General features: G+C 50.7%; 1 protein-coding gene across 4 annotated transcripts in view; it reads left to right on the top strand.

Annotated features, from left to right (window-relative positions):
* The window catches only part of Ctbp2 (C-terminal binding protein 2), a 143,447-nt gene that overhangs the window by 9,852 nt on the left and 109,303 nt on the right, over positions 1 to 24,292 (top strand). For 2 of the 4 annotated variants that reach the window (XM_077799191.1, XM_026384297.2), the window contains exon 1: positions 22,859 to 23,005. The exons of the other annotated variants lie outside the window; for them this stretch is intronic. The gene's annotated coding sequence lies outside the window, so the exon portion shown is untranslated. Of the gene's footprint in view, positions 1 to 22,858; positions 23,006 to 24,292 lie in introns of those variants that run through there. 4 annotated transcript variants of the gene reach the window in all.

Below are 24,292 nucleotides of genomic sequence, written 5' to 3'. Positions count from 1 at the left end.
CCATATTCTCACTTCTGTTCTTTTGACTCCAGGCGGTAGAAGTGATAGTCCCTACTTACCTGATGAAGAGACTGAGGGTCGAGAGGTTAGGGAAGTAAGGGAGCCAGAAGTGAGCTAGTTACAGCCTTGTCTGGCTCTGGTTTTTCCTGTCTTTGATTGAGGTTTCTTTTTGCTTTTTAACTGAGACTTGGGGGTGTTTGGGGGTGACTGCCATGCTCCAAGATTAGACATCTTACAGTCTTCCTCCCTTGCCCTCCATCTGGTTGTGTCCAAGGTAATACTCCACCTCCCGCCCTCAACACACACACACACACACACACACACACACACACACCCCACCTGGGATTATGTAGATAGTATGTGGTCATCTGGATTAATGGTCAGGTATCCTGGTACCTTTTCTGTAGATCGGACTCCGATTTCTGTGTCTGAGGTTTGGGCTGGTGTGATGTCTTCTCCAAGTGAGCCCGGCCTTTGGGGTGTGCCCCTCTCTAAAGGGAGGGGCTAGATTGGGATATCCCTCGCCCGCACTCTGGCTGCTTCTCACTTTCAACTGGATTCATTGTGCACATCTTAGAATAAGATCTGGTTTCTGCATTCACGGGGGAATGCAGGGGAAGAAACCGGGAAGCTGGGTAGGATTTCTCCCGTTGGGGTATTCTGTCTGCACCACTCCTATCAAAACCAGTGAGAAACTTGTCTGAGGGGGGCGCTTCCTTCTGATTGCTGCCCTGAGTTTGCGTCCCGGGAGCCTTAGAGAGGAATTTGAATGAATTCTTTGGAACAAAAGGGACAGGCTTTTTTTTTCAAACAGGCTATCTGATCTGAAGGGCACAGCCCAAAATTGGGTGTGTCCTGAGATCCAGAGCCCAGCCTGGCCAGAAAGTCTGGAGCAGGCAGGTGGTGCAGGAGCTCTTGACCTTGGCTTCCCCTAGAGGCAGGTCCTCCTGCAGTGGAGATTTTCCTGAAAAACAGGCTTTCCTTTAATTATAAGACTATCTTCCTGCTTCGCCGCCCTCCTCTTCCTTTCGGGAACACGTGTGGGCTTGTGACCCTGCGAGGGCCCAGGAATCTCTGCCGTCTGGCTGGGGCCTGGGCCCCAGGGAGGCTGGGGGGACGCAGTGAGGCCCTCCCTGTTTCAGGTCAACAGAGGGAATCGCGGGGAGGTGTCTCTTGACAAATTAGTCATGTTAGCTCCGGTGTCCTGGCCTGGCTCCAGCTTGGGTAATGATTATATTCTATTTTAAGTCCCCCTGCAGTTTTCAAACAGGTCTCCATTCCGCTTCACTCCACACGGAAAGGGTGGTGTGTGGGTGGGCTGCCGCGGGGCCAGGATCAGCTCTGGGTGGGCTTCATCCCCTCAGACTCAAGACACGAAGGGTGGGGCTGCTCCTCAGGCTGTGGTGTGGAGTGGCTGGTCTTGTAGGCAGTTGAGGTCCCAAATGCTCAGATGGCACTTGTAAGTTTTCTCAGCCTTTGCAGGCCGACCACTGTGCGCAGCTTCCTAAAGGAGCCAGGGTGTGGGCGGTCTCAGAACTGTGCTTAGGTGGGTCTGGGGTATGGGGGGTATGTCTTGTTTCAGAAAAGCCACGAGCTTGGTAGCACCAATTTCCTCCACAGGACAGGAGCAGGGGGTTTACCCAGCACAGGGGCCATGACTTTCTGGGCACTTTGTGCTCTCCTTCCTGGGACAGCGTTGGGGACAGCAGGGAGGCTCCCTGGGTCTGGGTGGATAGCACAGGGTGAGGAGTGAGCTGGGTGGTCACTGGTGGCAGGCGGGCTGGCTGTGCCCTGTCTGGAGGGGCAGACCTGCAGTGCAGGGTATTTTTATCCTTTGCAATGAAGGATAGATGGATGACTCTTAATGGGGCCTGGTGAGCTGTTTGGGTTTTTTTGGAGGGGGTCACAGTGAGAAGTATTTAGAGTAAACAACAACAACAACAAAAAAAACTGGAATGTGCAGGGCACCTGGATAGAGAAGGGCAGTGGGTGGGGAGACTACAGATAGGCTACAGATCTACCTATAGTCTACAGGGAGATGTACAAGGAGACTACAGTGATAGACTACAGATCACTCAGAAGGTTGTTTTTAGTCTATGGAATGTCACTTTGTATTAGCGTACTCCAAGAAATACCCAGTAAAATATTTACTTTTCTATTTAGATCTATTTTCCCTTCCCAGAGAAGGAATAAACAAGTTGTCTTGGTGGCTGTTGGGCGGCCAGGATGGGGGTGTGGGTCTGCCCGGGCTGCCCTCCACAGTGGAGCCTGCTGAGAAGGGCAGCTCAGGTTTTAGTTCTGTACCCCTGAGGCTCATCACCCACTTTAGAGCAAGTGAGCCAGGGTGCAGGTGGGAATGTGGCCACATTTGCAGAGGCACCAGCGACTCTGCCTGCCCCTTCCCTTCGTGGATTTGTCTCTAATTCCTCCAGGTCCCCAGGTGGTAGGAGGGTCTGCACCCTGGTCAGGGCAGTCGATTGCTTCCTGGACTCTTGTTAGGTTTGTCTTCCTGGCACGTGGTGGGTGTTGTGTGCTTTGGTAACTGGCCCAGGTCCAGTTGGGTGGCAGATTTGCTGGGGGTGTTTGAGCCCTTTCCTGACCCTGGCCCTGACAATGGGGTGGTAATCCATCATCTCCTCCCAGGGTACCCATTCACTCACAGATGCTGACTGAGCCACCCACAAAGGGCCACAAACAGGATGGATGTGCTCGGTGCCTCACTAAGAGGCACTGGGGATTGAATCCAGGGCCCTCTCAACCAAGCTGCATCCCTAGCCCTTCTTATTATTTTTAAATTTTGAGACAGAGCCTCAATGAGTTGCCTCAAACAGACAATTCTCCTTCCTGGATCAACCTCCCGGGTAGCTGGGATTCCAAGCGGGAGCTACCAACGGGAGATGCTCTCTCCCCTGGGTGGTGTTGCTGTGCTAAGCAGCATGGTGGGCTCCAAGTGTGAGTTGTAAGTGTGGGTGAGTGTGAATTGGTGAGAGAGGGCATGTGTAGACAGATGTCTGTTGGACTGATACGGTCACAGGGGGCTGGTCATTGCATGGACCAGCAGTTTCTTGGGTTCAATTTATAGTTTGGAGATTGGGAAAGCAAGAGGGTCCTTGAAAATGCCCTTGGGAGGCAACAGTGACTGGAAGCCAGGGCATCCCAGCAGGCCATGCATGGGGGCCAGAAGGCCGCCACGTAGTCCCAGCTGCGAATCATGGAAGTGTACAGTGCATAGGAAGCTGATTTACCTGAGAGGCGCTCACATTAGCTAATTGTTACAATTATTGGGGTGGTGACCGTGGTAGGAATAAGGGCAGCCCAGTCCTTGTTCATGGACTTGAATGACACGTCCCCTTCGCCTCTGCCTTGTGAGAGCTGCACTTGACGTTCCAGTTCTCCCTCCATCTAGAAACTCGGGTTCAGAAATCTTTAACACACAGTTAGAATTAGGGTGCTCAGGAGCTTGGGGAAGGCCCTTGGGAGGGAGCGGAAGGGTTCCAGCCCATCCCCTGCCCAGCCCTTTCCAGCCCCAGAATTTGGTGGTAACAGACCAGCTGCGGGCTTGGTGGTTTTCACATGAGAGACCACACAGTCCCCAGGGAGGACCTGTGCCTGGGTGTTTTGAGAGAGGCCGTCATGCAGGGGGATCCCTGGGGCACTCTAGCCGGGAGTCTGTCTCCTGGGCCCACTTGGTCCTTTTGGAGAGCCCCTAACATCTGCATTTTAGCAAACTCGCCCAGGCTGCTCTTAATGCAGCCCTTCAGGACGGCCCGGACCCTGGGCCTCCTGAAGGAACACTTGGCCTACAGAGTGTTTTGAAAGGAAATTTTATAGACCTTGAATAACCACCCCCCAAATAAATGCATAGATTTGAAAATTGACATGCATGTTTCTGCCCTACCCTAATTTGGTGTAGGAGGGATCCCCGCCTCCATAAACCTCACCACACTTTCCCAGAGGACTTTTGCTGTCTGTCTGACACTTGGGGAGCGAGTTCCATATGCAGATGCACATGACATTTAACTGTGTCTCCTGACCAGTGAGCGTGTTTATTGAGATGAGGCAGAGTGGAACAGCACAGCACACCAGCTAGAAAAGAAATGGTTTTTACAAATTGTATTTTTGTAAAATCTGAACCACTTAGTGAAGTAACACTGTGAAAATTTCTCTTCTCAAGTCAGAGATAGGCACACAGAGTTCAGGGCAGATAAAATCGATCTTTGGGGGCTCAGCTGAGGCCCCTACCTGTGCCAATTGCATTTTTTTTTTATTGTGATGCCAGTGCTCTGAGACATTTGGGGATGACACTCTGGAACATTTCCTAGCAAAGGCTTTTCATCTTCTTTGGAGAATTTTTAATTGGCTTGGGTGAGGCCAACAGGTTACCTCTCTTTTTGTTTCCAGAAGTTCTTTGTCATACATTAACATCCCTACTGTGAGACAGTAATGCACTGTGGTTATTTCCCACCTGAGGAATTGGCAGAGCCTCGTGGATGGCCTCTGGTTCAGGAAGGGTGGAGCAAGATCCAGATGGTCACTTCTCCACCTGAGCCAGGCCCGCCACAGGCAGCTGTGTTCAGACCCCCTGATTCTAGAGAAAAGTGTGGATTTGAAGGCCAGAAGCAGGACAGGAGAAAACCATCCAGCTTAAGAGCTAGCACCTTCCATGGGAGCCCAGAGTGAAGGGGTGAACTTGATAGGTATCCGCAGGTGTCTTCAGAAAAGGGGGGACGGAAGGGGCCTCCATTTATCCCTTATACGAGGTTTGTAACTGAGGTCTTAGGCAGAAGGGACTAACTCTTGGTTTGGGTAACTGCTTCCTGGGGGAAGTTTGAGTTATCACCGTGGGAGCATATTAACAGCCCTGGCCTGAACTCTGGTTACCTGGCTAAGTAGCCTGGACTAGGTGGTCCTGGCTACCTATGAAAAGGCAAGAGGTTTGTCAGATTGAATATGAGAAATAGTAGGCTTGGGGGCCCAAACATCTTCTTTTGGGGCTCCTTTTGGACTTTGGTGGCTAACCAAGCAATGACTTTAAGATTTATGGTGTTTATGAAAAGTAGCATACCTATCTGTTTCCATACAGACATCTTAATAGAGATTAAGTACAAAATAAAGCAGAATGCCTGAACGGAGATATTCCCATAAGCAATATCGGAGTGTTAGGCAGTGTAATTATGTTTTGTACACTTCCCAATTAAGCAGTTATGCATTAGTAGGAAAACTACCTTTAAGAGATTTAGAAAAGCTTTATAATTTAGTAAATCAAACAAATAGTTGTGCAATATTAGGCATAGGGTTTATACATGCTATATGATAAGGTAACTCAATTTGGATTGATTGCTGGAAACTTATGCAGTGACATTGTGTTGGAATTTGCTGCTTCTGAAAATTGCCCGTAAGGAAGATCTGCTTTGAATAGAATGGAGTTCCTACTGGGTGCTGACTGGAATGGGGCCCTGCAGTAGCCAGAGGTGGTGGCCAGCCTAGGGCTGTAGGGAGGAGTTCACTCTGTAGGCTGTAGTAGTGAGTTCACTCTAATTCACAGCAGTCATGGGGGAATATATTGGGTAGGAAAGTGCCTGGGGTGGGTCATTCCCAGGCCTGGGGTAAGGGTGGGGACCCACTGGAAGAGCTGAGGACGTCCCTGGTGCTCCTCTGAAGTGTGGTGGGTAAGCACACAGCCTCAGGACGTGCACTTGTTCTACCAGGTTGTCCAATGACTAGCTGGGAGCCCTGGGCAAATGACTCCCAGGGCATGGTGAAGGTTAAATGAGTTTTGCTAGGGCTTGTGATCCCAAATGTGGGTCGTTATTGTCTCTTTGTGAAGTCAAGAGTGGGGAGTAGGCTGCTGGGAGAGCATCCGAAGGCCTCTGACTTAGCTGCAAACTCAGAAGTTTCTATCTCCAGAAGTGACATTTAACATTTAAATTAGGACCGCGCCCTGGAAGAGCTGGAGGCACAGTTGGAAGCATCTAGAATCCCAAGGGTGGGCAGCTACTGCCCTCAGCTGCAGCATTCACTGGGGTGGAAGAAGGTATGAGGTCCTGGAGACCATGAGGGTGAGGGTAAGGGTGTCCTGAGTGGGCTGCCTCACCTAGTCCTGAAGATGTTTGCCTCTGGTGCCACAGTTGGATGGCCTGAATCATCCAGGCACAGAATTCTAGAATATTCAAGCTGGAGGGCTTTGCAGATTTTATTGGTGTTTGGCAAGGTCCTTGGTATCCTTATTGGATACAGGCTATAGCAGCTTCTAGGGGAACTGCTATGTGCCAGGCACTGTCCCGGGCCTTTTAAACTTCCTCTCATCTGACAAATGATGACCCTGAGAGCCAGAGAGGTGTGATAGGAGCCCTGCTCCAGGGTACAGGATAAGTGATCGGGTGGCCCCAACTCATCTTGATGAGGCTCAAGCTTCTGTCTCATTCTGGGATACCTGGTCATGATCCCCCTGTGTCCTGCCAAGAGTAGGGCTGAAAGCTATGTTGTCACTGTCACTTTGGCCTTCCCCACATAGGACATCTACAGGGGGCACAGGGTGGCAGTGAACCTCTCCAGTAGAAGGAATCGCCAGGGTCTTGTCCTGGCTCTGCCCTTAACTTGCCGGTGCCCTGGGGTGAACTTGGATGCTGAGCTTCAGTCTCCCTATCCACGTGTGTCCTGGGGTTCTCAGCTCAGGGCATCCCCTGGCCCCTGCAACTTCAGGCAAGGACAGGATCAGGGGAGCTGGGCTGCCCCTTCCATGACTGCTTGCCCAGACTTCCCCAGAAGGGACAAGGTAGGATTCTGGAGGGGCTGAGGTTGCCGGAGAAAGAACGGCAGCCACACACAGGTGGACCTTGTGCTGCCAGGGCTGTTCCTGGAGAGACTTAGAGGGGCCAGGATGAACCTGTGCCCTTCTTGCTTGTAAGAGAGGCTGTTGGGTTTAGAGTTAGACTGCAGGGGGGATGGTGGGGGTAAATGTGATGGAACTCTAAGCTGAGAGCAGTTAAGGAAAGGTTCTTGGAGGGAATTCATTTCCCGGGCACTGTGGCCAGAGATAAAAAGGGTTTTCCCTGACGAAATTAAAGTGTAACTGACTTGCAGGCGAGGCAAACTGTGTGCCTCCACCAGAAAGAACCCTTGCCACTGATGTTGGGCTGAGGGTTCCGGGAAGCTGGTGGGGAGGGTGAAGGGCCAGCCCTCCTTTTAGCTGGAAAAGGCCTGGAGGCGGCCGCGGGACTCCACAGCTTACTGAATAGGAAAAGGGAAAGTCATTTACTTTTATTATTTGTTTTTTTGAGGGATACTAGCTTTTAAAAATTTTTATGTAGATATAATTTATGTGCAGCAAAACTCAGTCTCAGCCTGCGATTCTGCAAGGGTTTTGTTTCTTCTTTTTTGAGGTACTGGAGATTGAACCCAGGACCTCACACATGCCAGGCAAGTGCTCTCCCCCCACCCCAGGTCCACACCTGTGTGTGGCTGCCATCCTCATAATTGTGCAGACTGGCCTTGAACTTGCCATCCTCCTCTCTAGGCCTCCTGAGCAGCTGGATTTACCAGGTGGCCACAGTTCTGTCAGTTTTGAAAGACTGAGGTACCACTTGGCTGCATAGCAAACTCCTCATCTAGGAATATTCCTGGGGCCCTAGGTGCCTCCCTTCACCCCAGCCCTGCCCATCGCTGCCAAATCATTCCTTTTGGATAATAGAGAAGCCAGCCTAGGAATTTGACAAAGGTCAGTGGGTGTTGGTGTGAGAGGCCAGGGATTTCTGGGATATCTGTAATGTCTAAGGATTGCGCCTGTCTGCAAGGATGTTTTGGTCAGAGCAGATGCATGTGCCTAGGTGACCTCCCAGCAGTGTCATCCCAGGGATGCCTGAGACTAAAGGACTTTGGCTTATGCTAGCTAGATAGGTCAGGTCAAAAGCAATCACTTCAGAATCTTGTCTGTTTTGTTAAACCACCTGAGTCCCAAAAGGACAGTTCTGGACCCACACTTGAAGGCCTAGGTGCATCTAAGGCCATTGTCCCAGGTTCCCTGGGGACATGCACACACAGGCTTGCTGTCTTTCCATGCGGTGTCCCGCCAGCCCCTCTTGGAAGGGCCTGGGAACAGGTGCCTGTTCCGTCTGCCACGGCCATTGGCTCCAGGTCCAGAGGGACTGCAAGTGACTGCTAGGTCACTGGCTGCTTCCTCCTTTCTCTGTGGGGGATGTGGCTTTGGAGAGAGCCAGGCTGCATACTGACCATGCTGGTGCCACTGCTGGCTGTGCGTGTTCCCAAGACCCCTAAGCAGCTTCTTCTTTGCAAAGGTAGAGGTCTGCCATCTTCATGAGGTCAAGGAGCATGGTCTGTGGAAAGCCCAAGGAACTAGAGAACTTGCTGGCTGGGAAGGTAGGCTGCCTGGAGGCCAGTGTGGCCCTGGAGCACCTGGGCGAGCATCCCCTGAGGCCAGTCCTGGGTCCCACTCCTGTGACTGTTGCTTCCTCTCCTCGGTGTGGAATAGGAAGGTCAGGCTTTGCAGAAAGAGGTGTTTATGAGGTGACATGCTCCCAGCCCAGGTGCCCTTAGGAGCGGGGCACAGAGGAAGTGCTTGGCCAGGTGCCCTGCTGCGCTCTGGGATGTGAGCAGCAGTTAACTCGCTTCCTCTGCAGTTTTCAATGTTCTTTTATTTCTGTTTGTTGGGGGGAAACTTTAAGAAATGTCTTGGGAGTATTTTAAATTGTTAACTGGGGATGGCTGCAGTTATTTAAGTTCTTGGCTGCTGCCAGAAGAGCCCTTTCATGGCTCAGGCTTGGTCCCCCCATCGTTCAGATGGGGTCAGGGGCAGGTGAGCGTGTTCATCTTTTGGTCGACCACCTCGAAGTGATCTCACTGCTTCCTGTCTGTGTGCACTTGCTGCCCGAGAAAACGCTTTGATGTCTGTGACTTCAGACTGAATGTGACCTTGACTCCTGGTCTGAGATTGATGTTTGTTCATCCTTGGCTTTGGGGTGTTTATCTGTGAGCTGCCACGCAGTGACGGTGGAGACATGGACGCCTTGGTTACAGCATTTGATGTTGGTGGGGTCAGGGGAGGCTTGCTGTGGGTGTAAGGAGACCTTGGAGTCTTAGGTTCATAGCCGAAAGTGGATTGGGTCCTGTCCTGAAGGCTCTAGGGACCATGGCAAGAGCTCTTGTCGGAAACTGTCTGCCGGAACCTGGGTGGAAGTTGTGCAGAGTGTGGCCACCTCTAGTCTGCTTCCTGGCCACTGTCACACCAGGGGCCCCTCATGGCAGTTCCCCCCTGGATCCTTGGTCAGCTAAAACATTTGCCCAAACGTTGGAATTTATTATGGGGAAAGCAGAAAGCTGGGCTTTATTTGAACATCAGAGAAAGGCAAGAGCGTCTATGGAGGAGAGGGCTGTGTTCCCCTTGGCGTGGCGTCGCAGGTGCATGTGTGTGTCCACACCCACCGAGTTGTCTGCGTTAACTGTATGAGGCTTTTACATACCCACTGTTTAAAAAAAGCCCAAGGGAGAAGGTGCTGTGCTGTGGTGAAGGGCATCCATAGGCTTGTTCTGTACTGTGTCCCCAACAGTCAGTCAGCCACACAGGGGCCTTCTTGCATGGTCAGCAGCTCCGAACCACATGTCTTTGAGCATAGCAGGGCCCGGGGTGTTCTGGCATGGGATGCTGTCCCAGTTTCCGCTGTGGGCTCCACTCCTGTCTCCCACTTTGGGTAGGGAAGGCTTCCTTGGGTGGATCCTGAAATTCCATCTGACTTTGGAGGGAAGGGAGTTCACAGCCTCCCTGCTTGATGTTCTGGGCTCAGGCTCAGCCGGCTGAGAGCTCCCAGGGCCCTGCCAAGGAGGGGAGAACAGGACAATGCTCTTTGTGTGGGTGACTGAAGCACTGAAAGGAGCCTTCCCAAAAGGTCCTCTGCCTCCACACTGAGACCACTAGATGTATGAGACTCTGAGACACACGTTAAGGAATAATAATAATAGCTATAGTTTTTTGATTGCCAGGAATGTGCCCAGCAGAGGAGAAGATGGAAATGTATTTTGTGGCTCCTTAATAGGACAGGCCCTGGATCTCTTCTGAAATGCTTGGGACCAGAACTGTTTTGGATCCCCCCCCCCCCCGCCAGGTTTTGGAGTATTTGCAAATATGTAATAAGCTATCTGGGGGATGGGACAGACATCCAAACAAAATTCATTTATGTTTTGTTTTAAATATTCAAGTTGTAGATAGACATAATACCTTTGTTTATTTGGTTTTATGAGGCTTCGGAGATGGAAGCCAGTGCCTCACATGTACTAGTCTAGAGCTCTACCCCTGAGCCACAACCCCAGCCCTTCGTTGGTTTTATGTACACTTTAGACACATATTAAAAATAATAGCACATTATTTGTAATATATCGCACATGAAAGTGCCCTGGTGTGGAATTTTCTCCTTGTGTTATATGAGCGCTCAAAATGTCAGACTTTGGAGCACTTTGGGTTCTGGAGAGAAGGGCGACTTGTAGGAGTTGGAGGCTGCAGAACAGCTGGCTCCCGGAGGCCCAGGGACCTGGGCAGCAGTGGGAGCTCTTCGGTGGCTTTTTTTGCTTGTATGGGAACCTCCATGGGACTTAAATCAAAAGCTGGGCTCTGCACAGTGAACCAGTTGAGTGAAGAGACGGATGTGAACTAGTATGTTTGGATTGCTTAAGCCGCGCTCCTTACACCCAGGAATCAAGGTCACGGGGTGAAGTTACAGGGCTCTGGGAACTGACGGGGAACTCAGAAGTCTGGCCCTGGCAGAAAACACACGTTTGTTCTACATTTGGGTTGGCTGGTCTTGACTTTTTTTTTCTTTTAAACCTTTGGCTGGGAAACTCTCCCTTTGGTTATGGTAATTATATTTTCCTGATATGTAAATTGATTACTGCTGCCCTTTCCAGTCTTGCACGTTTGATTATCCACAAGCCTCCTTCTGCCTCTTGTTTAAACTTATTTTTAGCACAGTCCTTGAAACTTCAGTGTGAGACTGTCCATCCAGACTGTGCAGAAGGGCACTCTCATCGGCCCCACCAAGCCCTGTGGTGTGGCAGGGCAGGACCGGCTGCCTGAGGTCTGGGTTTGCTGGGGACAGTCTTGAAGCATGACAGTTCATCTGCTTGGGGAGAAGCGACTGGACCAGAACTTCCTGGATCCAGAGGCTCCCCACATTGGGACCTGCCTAGCCCAGGAGGCCGGGGGCCTGAGGACCTCTCACCACCCCGTGCCCTGGACTTTCTTTCCTCAGGTGTTTTCACCCAGAGCTCTGCAGAGAAGGTTTGCTTCAGAGGGAATTTGTGCTGTGCTTGTTACTAGAATAGCCCAGTCTCTATTTTTGAAGCCAGCCAAAAACTCACTCAGGTTTTGTAAATGAGTGAGAGTAGTGTGGCTGGTTTTGGGGGGCTTCACCTGCATCTCATCTTCACTGAGACCATGAGAGTCTGCAGCCCTGTGGACTCCGGATGTTTTCTGAGCTCTACCTCCATAAGAATAAAAACGTTTTGGTGCTTGATTTGATTTGTTTGCTAGAAGATTAGTACAAACGCAGGAAGGAACAAGAATGTGCAGTGGGGGGGGGGGTTGCTCAAGGCTGGCAGGAGGTTATTTACGAATTTTTGCTGACAGTCCTTGTTTAAAGGAATTCCCTGTGAGATTTATGAAGCCCTTCCAATTTATTGTCTTTCCAAGTAAGGTAAGCAAATAAATAAGTTATTCTATTTCATTATAAACACAGCCAATGTAAGATTCAAAATAAGAGGAAACAGGCTCCATTTTTCCACCAAGCGTGTTTCAGGAATTTGGAAAGCATCGTGGAAAGGTTGTTTTGTTTTTGGCCCAAGAACATTGTGCATTTAAAAGATAAAAGTCTGACCCTTGATGTTGTAATGCCGCTCACCATCCTTGAGGAGAACCACCTGCAACCTGGGTGGGTTGGGAAGGCTGATCTGGCAGGAAAGGAGGCCCCGGGCCGAGGCCGAGACTCTTGTGGGTTTGGTCACTGTCTCTGTAGGCCCATGTTACACCTCTATGTAAAAATACCCCACTCCTCCTACACCTGTCAATCACCTTGATTTCCTCACCGCTTTTCTTTTTAAATCTCTCTTCTTCTGGTGCTTGTGGGTGCTCCCAGTATCTTGGTGAATTATGATTTCGTGGCAGGTATGTGAAGACCCTGATGGGAAATTTTAGACTTTTGAAGTAGAAGAATAAGCAGAAACAGGAGACCTTGCAACAAATAAACACCTCCATTCCTCGCAGTGACGTCAGTGCTGGAGACATGGAAAGTAGTGCCTGCCTGTAATCTCAGCTGAGGCAGGAGGATTGGAAGTTCAAGGCCCGCCTGGGCAATTTAGTGAGAGCCTGTCTTACAGAGCAAAAAGACCTGGGGATGTGTGTAGCTCCGTTGTAGGGAGCCTGGGTTCACTCCCAGTCAGAGCATGGGGACACTCCTATCTGCCGCTCCCCACCCTCTGCCTGCCAAGGGCCTGTTTGAATATCCTGGCTCTTTCAAGGCCATGGGCAGCACCATCAGGAAAATATCCTGTTGCTGTTTTGGGAGAATGTGTCTAGTGCTTTTGCCCCTACATGTCCCTGGACTCTCAAAGCCATTGGGGGGGCGGGGGAGGGGATTAGGAGTCTGTGTTCTGGATGGCGTTTTGTAAAAGACTGCCAGGTTCAAGTTCATCAGGCCCTGGCATGTAGTAGGTGCACAGTGAGGATTAAGTGAATTGCAATCTCTGCAGGAGTTTGTTTTAGAAGCAAATCAGACCCAAGTAGGGAAGCTCAGGAGGTGCCAGGCGCTGAGTTCCTGCAAGCACGCGCTTGGTGAGCTGCTCTCTTTCCTTGCTCACTTCCTCTGCAGTGTCTTTGTCCTCTATCAGGCACACTCAAGCGGTGGACCTTCCTTGACTCAGGGCCAGTGAGTCCCCCAGGGGATGGTAGGATAGCGGGGCATTTGCTGTGCTGGGCACTGAGGGGGTGGCCTGACTCAGTTCTGACCCAAAGGAGCTGGCCATCCACCAGAGCACATACTAGGCTAGCAAATAAAGTGGGCAAGCCCGCCAGTAGGAGAGTGTAGGAGTTAGGGGTTCCCCACCCTTATGCCTTGAGGCCAGGGGGCACCTCTTCCAGAAGATGGGCTGTGAGCTATGGGGCTGCGAGCCTGAGGAGGCCAGCTTGGGCCCCCCTCCCAGTTGTCTTCTTGTCTTCCTGCCCGGTTCCCCACCTGCGTCCCTCTACCCCATCATCCTCATCCCTTTCTGGCCCTGAGAATCACCTGAGGAGCTTTGCAAAAAGATCCAAGCCCAGACCCACCCTCCCAGGTTCCATCAGTGGACTAGGGGCCTGCCTTCAATGGTTCAAAAGCTCCAGGTGGTTCTAATAGAAGCCCTGGTGGGGAGCCCTGGCCTAGCTAGCACCCCTTTCCTGTCCTGGGCTGGAAGGCACGGGCTGCCCTGGGAGGCCCAGCTGCTCAGTTACCTCGACAGACAGGTACACCTGCCCTTCAGGGCCAGGAAACCCTGGTTGGACTTGGAGGTGGATTGTGGCCTGGCTTTCCATCAACAGGTGAGAGTCATGGCTTTAAAAAAGAAAGCAAGAAAACGTGGAATTAGTTTCGTGGATGAGGTAGCTGCTGCGGCCCGAGCCTGGTAGGGCCCTTGCCCCCACCGAATAAAAGACAGCTGCCGCCCCTTCTCCCCGTGGAAGAAACCTGGAGCAGCATAATCTACCTGCCTCGGCAGTCCATGCAGAGCTAGCAGGCCAGAGTCTCCGTTGCCTAGGAAACCCATCCGGAGGGCTGGACTCGGGCAGAGACCTCTCAGGGCACCATGCCTGCTTGGAGGGTGAACCCCAGAAATGCATGAGGTGATACATTTTTCATAGAAAAAGAATCCAATTTTCAGGGTATCTCAAAGGAGACCAGGACTTCACTTTTGGGAGCCCCCGTGTAGGGATCCTTGGCCTACAAAGAATGGGGTGGGGTGAGGGGAGGTGCCCCCTGGCTAGCAGGGAGTGAGGTGCAGGTGGCGGGTAGGAGTTCCCAGGACTCTTCTGCTGCAGGGCGTTGGGCTTTGGAGGGCATGGGTGGGGGTGCTGGGACTTGGTTTCTCCCCAGGCGTCCTCCTAGACGGGAGGATGCAAACCTGAGAAGAGTGATACCTGGCCTAAGGAAAGCTGCTTTCTAGCTGGGCAGAGTTGGCGGGGAGCCTCAGGTCCATTGCCTGTGACACTGTCTTGCTGCTGCTTCTGACGGGAAGGGGTCTGAGAATCGTAAAACCCTGAGTGGTCAGCTGTTGGGGTGCACGGTGGACTTAATTTTCCAGAAAGGAACGAGGAGGAAAGGCTGGGGGGGGGGTCAGGTTAAGGGAAAACCCAGCTCCACCCCAGGCCTCTTGGAGGTGGCTTCTGGGCCTGGAGCTCTGTGGCCCCGATTGGTTGGCCTCCAGCTCTAGGTACAGGGCTACCACAGGGCGCCAGGAGAGCAGATGCCTCTGTGGTCTGGTGGTCCTCCCTGGCAGGATTTCTCTCTCAGAGGGTCTCCAGCAGGTGATGGGACCAGGATTGTGGCCCCCTCCTGGGGTTGCCTGGATCAGCCCCAGCTCAGAGCTAGAACAGTGCCTTCACTGCACCACCCCCCCAGGGTAGAGGGGGCACAACAGGGAGCCGAGGGCCCTGTGTTCCTACCGGGTGGTCCTTACTGAAGTTTCCTCTGCTCCGGCCACACTGGTGCCGTGGGCTGGCCTGCGTCTGAGCTTCACTGTGAGCTCTGGCCCGAGCCAGCCTCGGGCTCCCCACCTGTGAGTCGGAGTGATAACAGTTAACTGCTGAAGTGGTGCCTGCACCGGGTTTGCCCAGGGGTCAGGTGTTTGAATCTGGTGGTTGGGGCTGCCTTAATCTTTGTGCATGTGGGAAAGGGCCTGCACTCCGGTTGGTGGCTTTAGAGTATTGGCATTCCTATCGTGTGTTTTTCAAGTTTGATCTGTTGCCTTTTAATGCCGTATTTGTGAAGTCTTAAATGCGTTTGAGTCTTTCTTTGGGGACTCAATCACTCACGTGCACAATAGAAAATGACAGAAGACCTTGGAGCCATGGCCAGGGGTTGCCAGACCCTCGGTATCCATTTCCTGCACTTGGGGCTCAGAAGGATCCTGCCTGTGCAATCCTGGGGCTCAGGGTGCTCGTGGTGGGATAGGTGGTGTCAGGCTCCAGGATTCTTTCTGAAACAACTGGTGGAGTTGATCCTGTTGGTTTGTTATTTCCCAGAGCCCATCCCCCACCATTTCAAGAGACCCATCCAGTCATGACTTAGGGTTTACAGTCCCATTCACATGTGTTCTAATTATAGCCTCCAAGCACAACCCTCAGTTTTCAGGTGGAGCCGTGAGAAGGCTTGGGAAGGCCTGCCTGCTGGGGCAGGAACACGTTTTCCTGCACCCAGGTGATGTGACTAGCCTGACATGAACTTGGTTTGTTTCTACTTTTTAAAACTTTGCTGAAACGTCAGCTGGGATGCCACCCTCAGAGTGTGAATGGGGCTGAGATGGGAGGATGGGTGGGCCCATCTTGGCCTGTATCATGCCAGCCCCAGATACCTTCCCAGTGATGTTCACTCAATGCGGTGGCCGTGTTTCACCTCTGTGTGACCTGCCTGCGGTACGTCTGCCCCCAGACCCTGCTATCAGAACGAGCCTGGCACCTGGAGCTTTCCTCTTCAGCCTGGGTTGAGGCAAGCCAGCCCAGGGCCAAGTTCAGATGCACAGGTTGGGAGCAGACCCTTTGAACCAAGGCTCCCGTGGTGATTTTTTTTCTTCTCTTGTGATATCTGTCATTTGATGAAAAGAGTTTGTTTTCCAGAACTGTCATTCTGAGATTCATTCTGTACCATACCATTAAAATTTGTAGAGTGTTTGCTTGATTTGTGTTTATTGAAACTAAATTCATTAGGATGATGTGAAAATAGCGCTCAACTGTTTACCAAATCGGATCCTTGTTTTTGATATTTTCGTACATCATCTGTTCTCACTTGAATTTCGTAGAATTTGTTGGTAAAGTGTTATGCAGATGAAAACCCATATTTTAGTGGAGTTTTTTTTTAATTCAAATGTGTTTATAAGGATATTATATCTCCAAGGTGCTCGATTTGCCATTTGGATCAGAATTCTGTGGATGCAAGAGTACTAGAGCTTGGCTTGGGCTTTGAGAATTGGGTGCCAGGAGACAGCTGTGGGGAGCTGGACCCTGCACCCCATGCTGAGTCAGACGCTTGTTGGAAATCCCCCTCTCCTAGCTCAGCCAGCTGTGACTGACTACTGGCAGGTCACCCAACCCATGGGAGCCCCAGGTCCTTATTTGTGAAATGGTTATTTCTGTGTTTCTACCAAAGGTATGGGAAGACTCCAATGGAAGCACGATATTAACTTGTTTTCCGACATTTTAACATCTCTGGAATTGTTGTGTCACCAAATTGATGATACGCTGTAGCTTGACAGTATTTTTTTTTTTCTTTAGTGGTTTATGAAGTGGTGCTGATCTAAGATGTCATGGCGTCTTAGGCTTGATGGGCGTGAAAGCATTGCCCAGGGTTTACAGTTTGACATTTTTTTTAACAAGAAAAGGGGTGTTTTTTTGTTTTGGTTTTTGTTTTATTTTATTCAGTTTTGAAATGGGGTCTTCCTACGTTGCCCCAGTTGATCTTAACTCTTGGGCTCGATCCTCCTGCCTCAGATTCCCAAGTTCTGGGACTTCGGGCGTATGCTGTCATGATTGGCTGGGCTTAACTTGGTGAATGAAAGACCAGTCCTGGCCAGGCTTGTATTGAATCCCGAGTGGTGTGGTAAGGAGAGGGCTGAATAGATGAGTCTGTGGAGTAGCTGGCATCTCTTCTGATTTTGTTCAGTGGTCACACAATCTAGGATTCTTGTGCTTGGAGAGACAGAGTTCCCAGCAGATTCTGAGATAAGCCCATCTTAGGCTGGGATGGAAGGTGGGTACAGAGGAGCCAACACCCTGTCCACCAAAGATCCTTCGCTCCTCCCCTCCTCCTGGGGGACTTCTTGCCAGCGTGGCCATGAGCCCACCGGGTGGTTCTGCCAGTGGAACGTGGGTGGGAATATGTGTCACTTCTGGCAGAAGTAGTTGAGAGGTCAGCGTGCCTTACCCAGTTTTTCTTCTTTTGCTGGATGTGGGAAATGCGCAGGGAATGCCAGGAATTGAAGGAGGAGGATCCTCGGCCCTGGTTCACTGGAACTGAGTTGTCCATCCATCAAGAACACCCAATTGATCTGCATGCGATAGAGCAACAATTGTTCTTTTTTTCTTTATTTTTCTAATGTGTTGAACTGATACACACGCTCAGGCTTGCAGAGAAAGTGTATGACCCTAACTAATACATTGAGATTGGGTAGTTGATTAACTTGTCAATTCTCTGAGCCCCTGTCCCCTTCTGTCTCACTTTCTGCTTCCATTAGAACGTGTCACCTCCACCTGTCACCAGTCCCAGCTTCATGGCTTCCACTTCTCCATCCCTTCTGCGCATACTGGGGGCAGCATGAAAGTCCCATACCTTCCAGTGATGTCCACCTAGATGCATTGGGTTCTGCCAGGTGGCCCTAGAAGTCTAACTATCAAAACCGTGACGAAGTTGAAAAGCAAGTCTTGGGTATACTGTCGTAGCGGTGACCTGGCCTGGTGTGGTAGCCATGAGGATGCTCCTCCATGACCTTCTATTTCTGGGAGTGTAATTGGTGGTCCCAACACTGGACTCCAACACCAAGTTTACCTACAACCTGTGCCCCTACTCACAGCTCGCACACAGCCAGGGACCGTTGGGTGATTCCTCCTTCCTGCCATCTCAGGTACTGCAGGGCATCCTGGTCATCTCCCTCTGCCTTCCAGCCCCCTCTGGCTCTCCAAGAAGTCTTTTGTTCTGGAAGAAGTCTTTGGTTTCTGGAGGACCCCAGCTAGCATGCATTGAATTTATTCAAATGAAGTGGTGCCCAGGAAATTCCCCCCACTTTGGACTGCAAGCGATTGGGTTTGCCTCCCTCTAGAGGGAGGGTCTATGCTCGGGGATTTCCAGGATCTGCCAGTTCAAAGACTCCTAGGATTCCGCCACAGGTTTTAGTCCTTGTCAGGGCGTCTCTAACTGCTTTTATCGCAGCATCCCTGTCATCTGGATGAAGCATCCGTAATGAAAATGGAGTGGAGGCTGCCTTGACCTTTTTGAGTGTCCATGCGCTCTATTTTAACTGGGGAGTTGCATGCATTTTCTGTACTTAATACTTTAAAAGCCTCTTGGGTAATAAGAGAGGCTTGTAAGTACAGCCTGCGCATGACCCGCGCTGGGAGCGCAACTTGAGATCCAGAAGCCCCTTTAATAGGACGCAGCTTGTGACGGCAGCCAGGTGAAGAAGTCACCAGGCACTTAGCAGTTTGCTTCCACATGGACCTGAGGGGGTCGCTTTGCTCTTGGGGAGCTGTTTGTGGCTGCTCTGCCACTGGGGAGGCTGGCGGGAGGCATCAGAAACCCTTGGGCTGTCCTTTCCCCTGTCTCAAAGCCCTGTGGAACTGCAGATGCCGGTGTCCTGGGGGTTTAGTCCCCTGGTGGCCCTTTTCCTGTGTAGGAAGGAGTCCATGCTGTCCACCTGCGTTTGACACAGTTCTGAGCACGGCTGACCTCCTGGAAGCCCTGAGTGTTTGGGGGAAGCTCGTGTTACCTGTGCTGTGTGCTGAATTGGTTCCGAGGGTCTCAGTCCAGAGAAGACCTGCCGCGAATCCCTGGGAGGGAGCATTCCCCAAGCAAGGTCCATTTGTTTGTGGTTCTTTTTATTTTGTTTTCCTTTGAGCTAAAACTTTTGGGGAGTGTGGGGTGGAGTGGGGATTGGCTGGGAAGGGACGTGGAACAAGGTGATCTTCAATATGCCCGTCCATGGGTTCCAATAGGGACGCGCACTTGGCCATCCCATACCCATCCATCAAGGGACAGGATATACCGTCACTCCATGTAAGTCCCTATGGTCCTGTCCAGGCCGTCCCCTCTCCCACCTCCATGGTCAGCTCAGGCAAGCACTGTTTTATTTTTCTAGTATGATTAGTTTTGCCTGTTCTAGAACTCCATAGAATGTATGATATACACACATCATTCATAGTGTATATCTGTGATGTGCTTATTATGTATCATGCACACCTGTTTGCCTAGAGCCTTTTTCAGTCAATGTTTTCTAGATGTAAAAGCCCATTTGGGGGCCTATCTCGGTTGCTTGTTCCTCTGCACTTCTGAGTAATATTCTATTGAACGAATTTACTAGCCTCTTGACCTGTTCACCTATTTTTGGACATTTGGTCTGTTTTTAAGGTTTGGGTTCTGAATAGAACTGCTACTGGGGCTGGGGCTGAGCAGTAGAGCGCTTGCCTAGACACACACATGAGGTGCTGGGTTCGATCCTCGGCACCACATATAAGTAAATAAATAAATAAATAAATAAATAAACAAAAATGTTTAAAAAAAAAAAAAACAACTACTGCTACAAACCATTTATGAACATTTTTGTGGACATAGATACCTACTCCATGGCCCAGAAATCTGTTTGGTGGAAGCATGAAATCTTCTAAGACTAATCATGGAATTTAGAGCTACCTTTTTTTTTTTTTTTTTTTTAATCAGAATGTTGGCTTCCTGCAGGTATAAGTGGGTGGAGCCCCGTGCTCTCCCTTATTCCCACCACTTAAGATGGTGCAGGGTTTATACTTTTTGCTATGCTGGAGGTGGGCTGAGGACTCCCCACCCCAGAAAACACACCCATTCCCTGTTAAGCCAACTGGCACCCGCTCCTCTGTAGTCAGAGTTTTCAGAATGGGTATCAGTCCCTGGCCCACGCCGCTCCGGCCCACGCTGCTCCCCCGTGGCCCACGCCACCTTGCTTTCCAACAAAGCAAGTCCAGAGGGAGGGTCTTGTGGCCCTTTGGTTCTTGGTGTGGTCCTGCGTCTGTTTAAGATCTCTGTCCACCGTTGACATTATGACTGACAGTTGGCCTTGGAGCCCCTGATGATCACGTGGGAGCACTTGTATTTCTAGGTTGCCTCAGAACTGTGAGGACAGTGGCTAAGCAGGGGTTCTGAACAGGGGCCACCTGTTCAGCCACACTGGGACCTGGGCCATCCAGGGCCCCAGGCCTTGGCTAGCTGGCCCTGCAGCCTCGAGTCGCTGCTGCCCGCTTACCAAGTCTCTCTGGGGCCGTTACTTTCAGAGGCGTGTTTTATAGGGCTCCTAGAGTGTCCTCTTGAGTGGATTCTGTTTTACTTATTTATAACCTTCCTCTTTCGAGAAAGTACTTTGAGGACTTAAAAAAAATAAAAAAAAAAGCTGTAAGAGGGGATGAGATTGGATGAGGACCAGAGTTGACTTTTAAAAAAGGATACAAATAAAACAACTGCAAATTTGGGACATTTGGCTGTAGACAGAGATGTCTTGGGTGGGGGGCAGCTGTGAGTCTAGGGATACCCAGTATGTGTCACTGAGCTGTCATTAAGAGTAAGTGCCTGGTATAGGGAGTGGTGTAGAAGGATGGCAGCTGCTCTGTAAGCTTTGTCACAGCCCGGGACCTGGTGACATGCCAGGCCTGTAGTCCCATACCTGTGCCCAGAGGGACATTTTAGGCGAGGCCATTCTGTAAGGAGCCTTTCCAGGGAATGTTTTGTTTTTTTTTTTTTTTTTAAAACACCAGGATTGAACCCAGAGGCGCTTACCATAGAGCCACAGCCCCGGGCCTTTTTAAAAAAAAAAAAATTTTTTTTTTTGAGACGGGATCTGACCAAGTTGCTTAGGGCCTTGCTAAGTTGCTCAGGCTGGCCTCAAGCTTGCCATCCTCCTGCCTCAGTGTCCTGAGTTGCTGGGATTATGGGCCTGTGCCTCCATGTTCAGCTAGGAATATCTTTTGTGATAGAACTTGAAACACCTGGAGGACTTGACAGTTGATGTGGGTCTATTCCCTTCTAAAAAAACATTTGTATCAGCCGTGTCTGTTGGGGAGCTGAGGCCCAGTCCTGCTGCCCAGCACCACGTCAGAGGATTGAACTACGTATCACTAGCCCAGGAAGAGTTCAAAATTTCAAGTTTAAGGTACAGCTTCTACTGAAGGCAAATCACTTTTACACCATTGTAAAGTCAAATCATTACTCGGGGACCCTCTGTGTGTATGTACATAGGTACGTGGGTGTGCTGTGTGTCTACCTTGGGAATAACTGGAGTAAGGATAGTAAGGGTCACACGAAGGAACATTGTCACCTGCGAGAGGTGGTGACAGTCCCGTGGGGCCGCCCAGGGAGAGGAGAGCAAGTACATCTGGCCTCACAGGGAAGGGAGCAAGTGCTTAAAGAGCTATGCATGGACCCTGCACTGCCGAGTCTTTCTGGTCATCTGTGACTTTCTGCCTTTGGTGTCAGCTCGTGGGGTGTGGCCTTAGTGTTTTCTGGGTCTTCCTGTCCATTTCCTGGGAGCAGGGTTTGCCACCCAAGTAGGGACTTTTGTCTGAATCCTAAGAGGAGGAGAGTCTTCTTCCCAACTCTTAATTTTCCACCCTCTGGATTTCCTTCAAGCCCCAGCGACTTTTGAGACTCATTAAGTTTCATGGCTGCCTGGCTTTACGTGGAACCCTGGTGCATCTCTGGCTGCATCCCTCCTCTCCTCTGCCTGGTGGCAGTTAGCCTCAGCTCCGAGAGGCTTAGTTACTTGCCCTTGGCCCCACAGCATTTGCCACCCAGCTTGACCATTTCCAACTTCAATTTGAAGCCCTCTCCCCAGCACCTCTGCACTACAGACTATGTGAAAGGCTCCCCTGGAGTTGTGCAGGGCAAGGTCCTGGGTGCAGCTTCCCCTTCCCAGGTAGGGGGTGCCTGCTTTGGCCTGGGGCGGATTGTCCAGCGCTCTGCCCTACACCTCCAGGTGAGGGGCCGACATGCCCGCACTTCATCAGATCTGGTTGAGATACCAAGAGATGTGAGCAGCCAGCCCCTGAGCTGTGCTTCCCTGCTCCAGATCTCAAGAGGTCTCTACTGCTTTTGGTGTTGCCCCTGCTGGCTCCAAGATGACTCAGATACTGCCGGGAAACTGCAGTTGAGAAGTATTCACATCCTGTCACTATCTCAACTTCTTTGGGCACTCGGTATACTTGCTACCTGTGCTTAACTGACTTGGAGTTGTCTGGCTCCTCCACCCCTCCCCACATGTTTTTGCCAGATGCTGGGAGGCAGCATTAACCCTACCTCAGTCTCCTTAAGTTCAATAGAAGCATTGACTCATGTTTGCTGCTTACCCAAAAAAAAAAAAAAAAAAAAAAAAAAAAAAAAAAAAAAAAAAAGGCCCTTCATACCTCTCTATCCAAACAGCAGAGAGATAGACAATGTGTTCTCTCCAGGGTCCCCTAAACATTTGATGTTGACAGATTTGCCCTTCCTGTGCTGAGGAGAGGAGGGCTGGAGTGTAAGCTTATCTGTCTCTCTAAGCCTTTTAGAAGAAAGATAGATCTGTACTCTGCGTTTAAATATAGCACAGTGTTTGCTACTGAGATGGCGAATAAGCAATTGAATATGTAGGTCATTGACTTATGAGAATGAGTTCCGAGTTTTCCTTGCATCTGATTAACACTGTCTTACAATCGGGCCGTTGATGCGGTGCCAAAATTGGGTTACACAGAGTTCAGCGAGCCATCTGGGAGGGAAACTGGTAGAATCAGCAGAGGACACCTTTGCCCCCCCCTAAGGTGTTAGGAGTATGACTTGGTGTTCAACCCCGTGATTACAGCCAGTGGCGGTGGCACTGACGGCCCCGAGTTGTCCTGGGGAGAGACGCCACAGTGCTATGCTTCTGAGCAAATCGGGAGGGGGAAAGGGCGATACTTAAATCGGGATAAATGCCAGCGGTGTATTTTAATACATTCTTGATTCAGAGCACACTGTTTGGAATTGCATATTTAAAAGGAAACTGCCATCCCCTTTTGAAGGTATGTGACATTTAAAAGATCTGTAGCAGAAGATTGGTTTGACAGCTTCGAATTATATTTGAAAGAGTTTTTCTTTTAAAAAAGAAAATGATTACTTCTATTTTAAATGTCATCACAAAGACATAAACATGTTTAATCAAATTATATATTTAATTTATGTAGAATGTAATTTTTATTCGTATGGAGGAGATTCACTGGTTATTTATTTTTTTTCTCAAGAGCTTTGAAGCTGAGCAGTGCTGATTTGAAAGCGGTTTGAGATCTTTGAGTAAATGGCCATTTAAGGGTTTATTGAATCTGGAAAATAGTATTATTGAAAAGGTTTTTGTCCACCCCTGTGCCTGTCGGTGTGCATTTGAATGGGGGATGGGGGTGTTTTCATTGCTGTTGCTGGGAGTTAGTGAGGATAAACTCCTGTCGAGGGAACTGGAAAAAGTGTAACCCTGAAGACAATAAAGACAGAAATAGGGAAGGCACTCCTGTAATTTTCTTCCTTTGGATTCTTTGAATCAGCAGGGAGTGACTGGGAGCTTCGGCAGAGAAAGCCAGCTCTCCTTAAAAGGGAGGCCCCAGAGGCTCTGGGAGGACAGACTGGGCACCGGCCCCACAGCGGACCTTTCCCCTGGTACAAAAGGCTGATGTGGAGTCCACAGGCACCAGCCAGGTCCCCAGGCTGCTGCAAGAGCAGGGGCAGAGCTATGGCAGGCAGCTCTCTCATCTGCTGGGACGCCCCAGCTCTAGAACTTTCTTTGAACGAGCTGGTTGTTGGAAGCTGGCCAGCCCCGCGTACAACTGTGTGTGTCAGCCGGATGGTCCTGGCCTGTTCCAGCCTGCTGCCTGCGGTTTCGATTCAGCTAGGCGGGATCAGAAGTCCAGAGTGGCCCACCTGCCCAGCACGGAGACACCCTGGGCTGGTTTTCTCTCCTCCTCCCCAGGCTGCTCTGCCAGGGAAGGAGCCATCTGTCGGGTGTGGCCCTGGGTGGCTGGTAGCTGCTGGGAGAGAGCAAGCTGGGCATTTGTGCCTGTTCCCAGGAGAGAACTGAAGTAGCAGGCAGGCGTCTTGGCCCGCGTCAGCAAGAGAAGGCCAGGGTTCAGGAGTTGGGAGCTCTTCTGGGCCCCGGGAGCTAAAAGACACCTGTCCCAGCCCCGTGCCTTAGCGGTATCAACAAGGCCAGCTCCTGGTGGCCACAAGGAAGGAGGTGCCCTACTTGTCAGCACAAGCCAAACTACACAAATAACCAAAAAACGGCACCAACTTCCTTGTTACTTCTTTAGAGTTCTTATTTT

This window comes from Urocitellus parryii, chromosome 5 (genome assembly GCF_045843805.1).
Source record: "Urocitellus parryii isolate mUroPar1 chromosome 5, mUroPar1.hap1, whole genome shotgun sequence".
In the NCBI taxonomy this organism is placed as follows: Eukaryota; Metazoa; Chordata; class Mammalia; order Rodentia; family Sciuridae; genus Urocitellus; species Urocitellus parryii.
Note: the sequence above shows the minus strand (reverse complement) of the source record. Positions and strands in the feature narration are given on the sequence as shown.